This window comes from Schistocerca gregaria, chromosome 5 (genome assembly GCF_023897955.1).
Source record: "Schistocerca gregaria isolate iqSchGreg1 chromosome 5, iqSchGreg1.2, whole genome shotgun sequence".
Classification (NCBI taxonomy): domain Eukaryota; kingdom Metazoa; phylum Arthropoda; class Insecta; order Orthoptera; family Acrididae; genus Schistocerca; species Schistocerca gregaria.
In genome coordinates this window covers 159189728-159201960 of record NC_064924.1, presented here as the reverse complement: position 1 = coordinate 159201960, position 12233 = coordinate 159189728, and the positions used below count along the sequence as shown (strand labels likewise).

General features: G+C 42.8%; 1 non-coding gene across 1 annotated transcript; it reads right to left on the bottom strand.

The window, feature by feature from the left end:
* Nucleotides 1-10356: 10356 nt before the first annotated feature.
* On the bottom strand, nucleotides 10357-10431 carry Trnap-cgg (transfer RNA proline (anticodon CGG)). Its single transcript has one exon. It is a non-coding gene; the product is annotated as a tRNA-Pro (tRNA).
* Nucleotides 10432-12233: the final 1802 nt, after the last annotated feature.

The following is a 12233-nucleotide window of genomic DNA, read 5'->3' as shown; positions in this document are numbered from 1 at the left end:
ATCTGTGAAATCATAACTAACATGGGCCTAACAGCGATTCTGACACACACAATGCAGGCTTCTGTTTTTTGGTGGATGTCGCCCGCTTCCGGGCCATTTCCAGCCTAAAAACTGCAGCTGTAGAACATCTAAAATTCCGTTACCTGTTTTTCAGAACAACAGTTGCTTAAATCAATATCTCAAGAGCAAAAGAGCGACCCGCATCCTACCTAATGTGGGGCCATCCTGTTAACATCGCTCACGACTTTCGATTTTCGGTCGGAGTCACTCAGACGCAACACCTGCCCTCGTAAGTTTAGCGTTTTTTGTTTCAGAGCCTGATCGCTGCCCTGAGTGACCAGACTGCCTCAATAGGGTCGGCGATGTACTAACGTACTTTGCAAGTTTATTTGAGGTACACGTATACAAACAAGTAAGAAAGGCAGAAAAAAAGCACCTGTGTCATTAGACGTCAAACATGTTATCTGTTTGTCTGAGATCACTATGGTGTCCTAGTGCAGTTAGTTTCCAATAGTCTAACTCCAGACTTTTTAAGGTATAAGTGTTGCAAGAACTGTAATGATGTTTGTGCTATTGTGAATGATTATAGGAATAAAACAGATCTTAAAGGTAAATCCGCTGCTAGATACAGTCCTGTAACATCGAATATGACGATGAGAAAGGACCATCGATGTTGATGCATCCATCGAACGAACACATCACAATAGATAAAATCTAATGCTGTCTTCCCACGAGGTCTTGTGAAGAAGTACGGGTCCTAACACATGAAGTTGGTGCATAGTCTGGTAATCAAAGTCAGCATGCTGCCATTACCTGTCCTCTAGTCAACACAATTGTGGTGATTCATGTTGTAAATAGGCTGTTTAGGTGTTTATGTTAGTAACGCCACGTAGCGCTCTGTATGAAAATCACTGACTGTGCTGTGTGCAGTCTGTGGCTGATGGCATTGTTGGAATTTTCGCTATTGTAGTGTTGTGCAGTTGGATGTGAAGAGCGCGTAGCGTTGTGCAGTTGGAGGTGAGCCACCAGCACTGGTGGATGTGGAGAGAGAGATGTCAGAGTTTTGAACGGACGATCTGGACGTGTGTCCGTCTGAAAAAGGAAATTTGTTTAATTGGATGTCACAAAATAATGACGTTTGCGTGCTATTAAAGCATTGGCGCTCGCTGTATTGCAGTAGTTCGAGTAACGAAGATTTCTGTGAGGTAAGTGATTCATGAAAGGTATAGGTTGTTGTTAGTCAGGGCCATTCTTTTGTAGGGATTATTGAAAGTCAAATTGTGTTGCGCTACAAATATTTTGTGTCAGCTCAGTGAGAAAACTGTTTGAGTACTTTCAGTTTTACTCAGCACAGTTTTACCAGCACAGTAATTAATAATTTTTCAAAGGGGACGTTACAAAGTAAATGGTCTATTACATAACTTACATAAAGCACGCAAATCATTACATTCAGGACAAGGCAGGAAAAACTGGCATCAATAATGCAACAGCACGCATATATAAAAGTATGTAAAGTTGAATGTTCAGTTTAAATGAATACAAGATTTATCTGTATTTTATGTTCAGAATTGCTTTTCATCCATAGTTATCTCAACTTGCATTGCAGATCATGTATTGATTTTTCAAACGGCATTTTCTCAAGGTGTGTTTGCTGAAAAATAGCTCTGAGCACTCTGGGACTTAACATCTGAGGTCATCAGTCCCCTAGAACTTAGAACTACTTAAACTTAAATAACCTAAGGACATCACACTCATCCATGCCCGAGGCAGGATTCGAACTTCCGACCGTAGCTGTCGCGCGGTTCCAGGCTGAAGCGCCTTGAACCGCTCGGCGACTCCGGCCGGCGTGTTTGCTGATTTTGCTGATGAACACATCAACTAGTTGGTTTACTATACATACCTGTATTTTTTAATGTATGTTTCCTTACACAATATATACAAAAAGTAGGAAAGTAAGAAAAGTTTAAAATACTGTCGACGATGAGTCGTAGCCCGTTTCCAAGGTCACTTGTGCGGACAATGTATCAACTGCAGCGTCAAATGTTTAAAATGTTTAGGCATATTAAAAACAGTCTCAGAATACATCTACCCCTATACGCAATTTTTTTGTAAATAGCCTATCACAATTTGAAAGCAATAGTAGCGTTCATAAGAATCGCAGTCGGACAAAATAATATAGCTTCCACTGTCTACAACTTAACCTTAACAGGAGATGGCCAAGTATGCAACTACAGCGATATTTGACCATCTCCCTTGTGGATTAAAGCTTCTGGAAGATAATGAAATTTCTAAAAACAAATTTAAAGCAGCTGTGTAGTAGTCATTAGGCAAATTACCTCCACACGAAAAGTTGGAACACGACTAATAAGTAGACGGAGGGGTTAAAAGTGTTGGTGCATTTTAGAATTGAGTGTGTAATGTATTTTGCTACTGACGGCTGATAATGCTGTACAAATGAATTGCTTTTAAGTATTCGTTGTATGTATGAACACAGTTAGTGCCATTACTTTATGCTTTGTACTTAATTAAGTAAGTTGGTATTTATGATAGCTGACGCCATAGTTTTAATGGCGCCATATAAGGTGTTATAAACGACTTAAAGCGAGTGCGTGACACTATATTAGCAGAGATTTCGTGAGTCTATCTTCCAGAGAGTATTGCATTGGGAGATAAATTATAAAGCGTGTGTTCTCACCCTTAGAATATCAAACCGATTGTGAATAAAAAATCGTTCATCAGCATTTTTTTTTTTTTTTTTTTTTTTTTTTTTTTTTTTTTTTTTTTTTTGGCAGGTGAAACATGACGTCTTTCAAATTGGAGTCATTTCACTTGACAACTGCTTCTACTCAAACTTGAATTAGTGAGTTGATAATGTTTATATATGGATGAGTGACACTGAAGCGCCAATGAAACTAGAATACGTATGCTTATTTAAACACAGAGATATACAAACAGTCAAAATACGGCTCTGTGGTCGGCAACGCCTATATAACACAAGTGTCTGGCGCAGTTGCTAGATCTGTTAGCGCTGCTCCAATGGCAGGTTATCAAGATATAAGTGAGTCTGAACGTGGTGTTACAGCCAGTGCACGAGTGATAGAGCACAGCATCTCCGAGGCAGCGATGAAGTGGCGATTTTCCCGTACGACCATCTCACGAGTTTACCATGACTATCAGGAATCCGATAAAACATCAAATCTCCGACATCACTGCGGCCGGAAAAAGAACCTGCAAGAACGCGTCCAACGATTACTAAAGAGAATCATTCAACGTGATAAAGGATCACCCTTCCGCAAATTGTTGCAGATTTAAATGCTTGGCCATCAATAAGTGTCAGCGTGTGAACCATTCAACGAAACATCGTAGGTATGGGCTTTCGGAACCGAAGGTCCACTCGTGTACCGTTGATGACTGCACGATACAAAGTTTTACGCCTCGCCTGGGCTGTCATCATCTCCATTGGACTGTGGAATACAGGAAACACATTGCCTGGTAGGACGAGTCTCGTATCAAATTGTATCGAGCGGACGGACGTGTACGGATATGAAGACAATCTCATGAATCCATGGACCCTGCGTGTCAGCAGGAGACTGTTCAAGTTGCTGGAGGGTCTGTAATGGTGTGAGGCGTGAGAAGTTGGAGTGATAAGGGATCGCTGATACGTCTAGATGCGACTCAGACAGGTGATACGTACGTAAGAGTCCTGTCTGATCACCTACATCCGTTCATGTCCATTGTGCTTTCCGACGGACTTGGGCAATTCCAGTAGGACAATGCGACACCCTGCACGTTCAGAATTGCTACAGTGTAGCTCCAGGGACACCCTTTCGTGTTTAAACACTACCGCTGGCCACCAAATTCCTCAGACATGAACATTATTGAGCATATCTGGGATGCCTTGCAACGTGTTGTTCAGAGATCTCCACCTCCTTGTCTGTTATGGATTTATGGACACCCCTGCAGAATTCATGGCGTCAGTTAACTCCATCATTATTTTAGGCATTAGTCGAGTCCATGTCACATCGTGTTGCGGCACTGCTGCGTTCAAAAATGGTTCAAATGGCTTTGAGCATTATGGGACTTAACTTCTGAGGTCATCAGTCCCCTAGAACTTAGAACTACTTACACCTAACTAACCTAAAGACATCACACACATCCATGACCGAGGCAGGATGCGAACCTGCGACCGTAGCGGTCGCGCGGTTCCAGGCTGTAGCGCCTAGAACCGCTCGGCCACCCCAGTTGGAAACTGCTGCGTGCTCAAGGGGTTCGTACACGACATTAGTCAGGTGTACCTGTTTCTTTGGCTCTTCATTGTACATTAATGGTTGAAGAAACAAGGACGATTGGAGTGAACGTCCTGTCGAAGGCGAGACGGATAACATCTTAATACATATTCCGCAAGTCACCGTAGGGCGCGTGGTGGAAGGTACGTTGTATCACTAGGAGTCATTTCCCTTCCTGTTAGACTCGCAAATGGAGCAAGGGAAAAACAGCTGTCTGTATGCCTCCGTCTTATCTCCGAGGTCCTTACGCGAAATGTATGAACGTCTCTAATGACCTCGATGTCGACGGGACGCTAAACCCACCCATCGTTCCTTCCTTTTTGTGAAGTGTATGTTTGCGGTATTAGAAGCATTCTGCAGTCAGCTTGTAACTTTTGTCAACAATGTTCGCCGGAAATAACGTCGCCTTCCCTCCAGGAATTTCTATTTGATTTACCGAAGCAACTCCGCAACGCTTGCGCATTGTTGGAACATATCAGTAACGAATCAGCAGTCCGCCTCTGAATTGCTTCGATGTTTACCTTTAATCCGACCTGGTACGGATCCCAAACATTGAAAGGCTACTCAAGAATAGGTCCCACTGCCGTCCTATATCAGGTCTGCTTTACAAGTGGACCACACTTTCCCAAAATTCTTCGAATAAACGAATGTCGTCCATTCACCTTCCCTACCGCAATCCTCACACACTCGTTCCAGTTCATATCACTTTGCAACTTTACGTCCAGATATTTTAACGACGTGATTGCGTCAAGGAGGATTGTTATTCAGTTGAAACAAGTCCACAGACTACCAGAAATAGTTGAACCACAATATATTTGTGATATGGTTTGAAGACACTGTGCTTTAAAACTCAACGGAAAGCTCTGTAACTGTTGTGGATAACGCTCCATATCATTCGGTTACACAACACAAGGCGTCCACAAAGGCAAGGAAGAAAATAGACGCTGTCTGCTGGCTAGAAAAAGGTAAGATACGGTTTGACAGTAACGTGACAAGGGCAGAATTATTAGAACTTGTGTCGCAGCAGAACCCAGTTTACATCGTGGATAAAATAGCCATAAAATAAGGGCATAAACTGCTCAGATTGCCTCCTCACCTTTGCCACGTCAACGCAACAGAACTGTTTTGGGCTTAGGTTAAACGATATATTGCTACGGGAAATAAAAATTTACGTTGACCGAATGGGAACACCTTTTGAAGGAGACAGTTGGGAAAGTGACACTAGAAGACTGGGAAAAGGTGGTGGATCATGTGAAAGGAGTTATACAAGATGCGTGGATAAATGAAGGTGCTTTAGACAGCTGCGTCCAAGACCTGATAACATTTGTCACTACACAGGTTCACCGCGTCTGATTCTGAATAAAGCAATGTTTTCCCACTATTGATTGGTGTGGAATGTATAGTGCAGTGAACGTATTAGTTCCATTAAATCTTGGGTTTGTGAATTTATTTCCAGCGATTTTTCTTTCATGTTGAGAGACTGAGTAATACTGTCCAGCCAACTTCCAAAATCTCCTTGTTGTAAGTTAGACAGCATTTAAGTATATCTCGGTCGGTGCGGATACGTGGATGTTATTTCATGTGTGGTATAGTTTTCGGGATATGAAATGATCAAAAGGAACATTGCGGGTTTGTTTTTCCTACATATCTATATTAACGTGTTAACTTACTTACTTACTTATAAGTTCGCATTGGGCAAGGATGGAGAAGGAACTAAGTCGTGTTATTTTCGAAGGAACCATCGCGGCATCCGTCTTAAGAAATGTAGGAAAAAAACGGGAAATCTAAATATGGATGGTTAGACACGTATTTTGAATCAAAGTCTTGTGGAATGCTGGCCCAGTAATATAACCACTGCACGACCTCGCCTGATATTTGTTGTTGTAATACATTTATTGAATTTCACTGTAGATTAAGATTCAAGTAAGAACACAGTTACGTAAACGGCCAACATGTAGTCCAGTTTTCACATGATAACGAATTATCGTAAGTATGATGGACGGAACATGCAAATAAGTAACTAACTAACATGCTACGTTTTCAACATGAATTTAAGTGACTAACTAACACGCTATCTTCTCAGTATGAAATAGGGACCATCCTAACGTAGCAGTGAAAAGGTAAGGTTCGTGAGCCATTACGTAAATGAATCGGAGTATGGCAATATAGCGTATTAGCTGGCGAGACCTCAGTGAAGATAAGTAGTTTTCAGTTGGAAACTTGAGGAAGAAGAGAATGTTTTGTATCAACAATGCAGCCACAAATAACAGATGTGGTTTCGACTTCACACTCGTAATCATTAAATTATAATGTCAGTAGCTGATAGATCCAAAGTATCCCGCGAAAGTCTGCATGCAAAGTTCCTAGAAATAGTATTAAGAGATAAATACCGTAGCATACTGCAACTATGTACGTAATTTCTCTGTAGGGACTGCGAAAACGATTTTAGACTAATTAAGCATATAAGCAGTCTTTAATGCCGCGCTTCGTACACGAGTTGAACGGAAAGGAACCTTAATACGAAGTTCAGTTTCGAAACTCGTGTTTATATGTGTCTGGTTGGTACCTGAAAAATTCGTATGAAACTTATTTTGATATAGAAACGCGTAAATATCAGTGCAGGGCAACAGAACTGTGTTACAATAAAATTTTCAACGATAACATGTGAAGTTCACGTAGCAAATTCCGGTCCAGCCGGACACCAAACAATTCGTCTGCGAGAAAGTAATCCGTTTTCAATTACATTTATATAAGCCATCTGACTGCAAAACAAAATGATACAGATTAAAACGTTGGCCCTGAATATTGCTAATCTTTATCCTTAAGCTTTGCAAACAATCACTGCACAAGAAAAGTTACGGTAATTACAAAGCAAATGACCATAAAACTTAACATATCGGAATTTCTAATAAACTGCTTGAAGGCTTACAATATAGTACCTTCTCAAACCTTTTGCTGTGAAACCCCTGAAATGATATATTTTTCATACATACATTTTGAGAATCACTGTACCTTACAGTGGACATGAATTTTAATGATAATTACATTTATTAGTCGACCTGTGCGCACGGAATGATCGTTTGTTATGCAACCTGTTACTATTACGAATATTGATCTGGTTGTCCAAACCCAAATTTCATTTAGCGTACTTGCGATGTGCAATGCAAGACGGTACCTTATCACTTTTCATAAAAATGCTTCTCAGTACACATCTCGGGATGTGCAATGCGAGTATGCAAACAATCATAGAGGTAAATGAAAATGAGGAGCCAAACTTAAAGACTGATAAATGAGAACAAAGACTTCAAGTTAAACTATGCCTCATTAAGCCATGACTACGACACACATTTTCATGAAGTTCACACACCTGGATAAGTTAGCAAAATCTTTCCTGATAGCTCTCCTGCGTACAATTACCTAGGTAACTCTTGTTTCAACTGTAAGACAAAACCACATCTTACATTAAAAAATTTCTACTGCAGACTTCAGTCACACGCAATGTGCTAACAGTTAGAAACTAGAAAATTACAAATATAAAAAGTGAGTTACCTTAAACGTTGGCTTACACAATTCACCCATTAATACAAACCAACTTACTCATATTTTTGCCGGCCGGTGTGGCCGAGCGCTTCTAGGCGCTTCAGTCTGGAACCGCGCTGCTGATACAGTCGCAGGTTCGAATCCTGCCTCGGGCATGGATGTGTGTGATGTCGTTAGTTTAGTTAGGTTTAAGTAGTTCTAAGTTCTAGGGGTCTGATTAACTCAGATGTTAAGTCCCATAGTGCTCAGAGCCATTTGAACCATTTTTTGAAATCATATTTTTCATCAAAACATATTATTACAAAATCATTTTTAAATAATGCTGCCTCCACTACACTGGAAGCCAGCTTCCATCCTTTTCAAACCGAGTACATAGCCACACTGTCCAGAACAGATTGCCTACTATTCTCTTCAAACGATACAACCCTTCTGACCAATGTCTGTGGTCTCAGGAACAGACAATAGAAGATATGGTAAAATCGGTACTACAGAGGTTGAGTACATTCATCAGTTCAGAACAACATTCACATTTATGTCCAAAACTTCTTGAAAATCGACGTGCCAAATAGGACAGCCCCCTTTCAGACAGTAAGTACACTGAAGAGCCAATGAAACTGGAACACGTGCCTAATATTGTGTAGGGCCCCCGCGAGCAGGCAGAAGTGCTGCAACACGACGTGCCATGGACTCGACTAATGACTGAAGTAGTGCTGGAGGGAACTGATACCATGAATCCTGCAGGGCTGCCCTTAAATCAGTAAGAGTACTCTTCTGAACAGCACGTTGCAAGGCATCTCAGATACGCTGAATAATGTTCATGTCTGAGGAATTTCGTGGCCAGCGGTAATGTTTAAACTCAAAAGAGTGTTCCTGGAGCTACACTGTATCAGTTCTGAACGCGCAGGGTGGCGCATTGTCCTACTGGAATTGCCCAAGTCCGTCGGAAAGCACAGTGGACATGAGTGGATGGAGGTGATCAGACGGGACGCTCACGTACGTATCACCTGTCAGAGACGATGCTAGACGTATCAGGAGTCCCATATCACTCCAACTGCACACGCACCACAACATTACAGAGCCACCGCCAGTTTGAACCGTTCCCTGCTGACATACAGGGTCCATGGAGTCACGAGGTTGTCTCCATACCCGTAAACGTCCATCCGCTTCAAAAGCCCATAAAGATGATGTTTCGTTGAATGGTTCGCACGCCAACGTATTTTGATGGCCCACCATTGAAATATGCAGCAATTTGCAGAACGATTGCACTCCTGTCACGTTGAACGATTCTTTTTATTCGTCGTTGGTCCCGTTGTTGGAAAATCTTTTTCCGGCCGCAGCGATGTCGGAGATCTGATGTTTTACCGGATTCCTGATATTCACGGTACGGTCGTGAGTTGCTCGTACGGAAAAATCCGCACTTCATCGCTACCTCGGAGATGCTGTGTCCCATCGCTTGTGCGCCGTCTGTAACAACAAGTTCAAATTCACTTAAATCTTGATAACCTGCCATTGCAGCAGTAACCGATGTAACAACTGCGCCAGACACTTGTTGTGTTATATAGGCGTTGCCGACAGCAGCGCCGTATTCTGCATGTTTACATGTCTCTGCATTGGAATACGCATGCCTATACAGTTTCTTTGGCGCTTCGCCGTAGAACGGTAAGGATGATGACAATGGTGATGTAGCTGATTTGTTCGTTGAAAGCTTAGTTCTGAGACTAGTAATTTTGGTGTTTCAGTGTTGGCAGCAGGGAGTTATAACAACTCTGCAACGACCACGACCCCTCCCGGCGGCCAGAGGGAACATATTTCAGGTCTGCGCGCGCCTACGGCCTCGCGGGGAAGACGTGCAGCGGTGGCGGACTGTACCGTAGACCGGCCTGAAGGCACGGCCCCTCACGCCGCTGACAGCTCCGTTAAGCCGCTCTCTTCCCCACTGACGCCCACAACTCCGTCCGTTGACCGGTACAGCCGGCGACATTTAAATACATAGAGCTAACTTTTATAGCAATTCTCCTAGCTGCTTAGGGGCTCGGATTACTTCTGGCGTAGTTGTCAGTATCAACTGCAAAATTAATGCCGCCTTAGGTGGGTGCCATGTACTCCGAGCCGGGACTTCGCACGGGTGGTAATCACGTAGCAAAGAGAGTTACGTTAAGTGTGCTTTCATTACTCCTCGCAGTGGTTACCTAGCTATTTGTGAATGCTTTTGCCAATTTCACACTATGCTTTCAACATACGGCTGTGCCTATACGGTAACCGTACTGATGCGTTTAGAGAATAAATGCGCATGCGCTGAGGCTGAACGACCAATAGCTGTGAAGCGTGAAGTCTTTTCAGTCGATTGCGCCATGTCTATAGAAAAATTAATGTGGTCGTGACCTCCGTTTGTGTAAGAGCTGTTATTTTGTGCCGGCCGGGGTGGCCGAGCGGTTCTAGGCGCTACAGTCTGGAACCGCGCGACCCCTGCCTCGGTCATGGGTGTGTGTGATGTCCTTAGGTTAGAAACTTCCTGGCAGATTAAAACTGTGTGCCCGACCGAGACTCGAACTCGGGACCTTTGCCTTCCGCGGGCAAGTGCTCTACCAACTGAGCTACCGAAGCACGACTCACGCCCGGTACTCACAGCTTTACTTCTGCCAGTATCCGTCTCCTACCTTCCAAACTTTACAGAAGCTCTTCTGCGAAACATGCAGAACTAGCACTCCTGAAAGAAAGGATACTGTGGAGACATGGCTTAGCCACAGCCTATCTGCCAGGAAGTTTCATATCAGCGCACACTCCGCTGCAGAGTGAAAATCTCATTCTGGAAACATCCCTTAGGCTGTGGCTAAGCCATGTCTCCACAGTATCCTTTCTGTTTTAATCTGCCAGGAAGTTTCATATCAGCGCACACTCCGCTGCAGAGTGAAAATCTCATTCTGGAAACATCCCTTAGGCTGTGGCTAAGCCATGTCTCCACAGTATCCTTTCTTTCAGGAGTGCTAGTTCTGCATGTTTCGCAAAAGAGCTTCTGTAAAGTTTGGAAGGTACGAGACGGATACTGGCAGAAGTAAAGCTGTGAGTACCGGGCCTGAGTCGTGCTTCGGTAGCTCAGTTGGTAGAGCACTTGCCCGCGAAAGGCAAAGGTCCCGAGTTCGAGTCTCGGTCGGGCACACAGTTTTAATCTGCCAGGAAGTTTCATATCAGCGCACACTCCGCTGCAGAGTGAAAATCTCATTCTGGAAACATTCCTTAGATTAGGTTTAAGTATTTCTAAGTTCTATGGGACTGATGACCTCAGATGTTAAGTCCCATAGTGCTCAGAGCCATTTGAACCATTGTTTTGTTATTTTGTTTTGCCGGAAAAAAATGTGTGTGTGAATTCCTAAGGAACCAAACTGCTGAGGTCATCGGTCCCTTTACTTACACACTACTTCAACTAAGGTAAGCTAAGAACAGCATACACACACACACACCCATGTCCGAGGGAGGACTCGAACCTTCGGTGGAAGGGGCCGCGCAATCCATGATGTGGCGCATCAAACCGCGCGGCCACTTCGCGCGACTTGATAGAGAAATGATAAGCGTAATTATAGAGCAACGAATTGTCAAGACGTTTCACATGAAACTTGGAGAAACTGCTACTGAAACCAATCTTTTTTCCTAAAAGAAGTGTATCGCAGATATTTTTCACGTACGCGGGTTTCCCGGTGGTTAAAGCATTTCCAAGATAGCGCGATGAAGTTGAAGGTGACTGACGTCGATGACACCCTTCAAAATCGAAACGGATGACAATATCGAAAAAGGAACTAATCTGACCGTCGGTCGACTTTTGTCCAAAGAAAATTCCGCACTGGCCTTATCAATGATTTTTATTAAATCTGCGACTGGTTTCGCACCACCTATCGGTGCATCCTCAGGCAATCTGTACAAAAAACAGTGTAATAAGAGCTCATATAAACTACTAGATCCCCCAATTCTGATGTATAAACTTAATTTTTAAACAACCAGTTTTTGAATGAGGCAAGAAAATACTCACATACGCCATTTATAACTTGGTAACGTTGAAAGTTGCCCTTTAGCGACTTCCCACATTCACGCTCAATATACCGTCATCTGGTGAAAGCGATAGTTAAAATTTAAAAGTCTTTTTTAATTTTTTTTAAATGATGGAAGCGGCGATGACCTACAAAATAAATAAAATACCATGCTGATGAAACTCGATTAAACATGGTCGACTGTTCGTCCAGTTGCTGAAACTGTTGGAATTTACGAAGTATGACCAAGCCAAACTTTACACAACCAATTTAACAGAGAGAAGTGCGTACAAAAATGATGCCGAAAATTCTTACGATCTAACAAAGAGAAGCCTGTGAAAATGTTTGTGCTGACACCACTTCGAATACCACTGAAAATTGTCGTAAG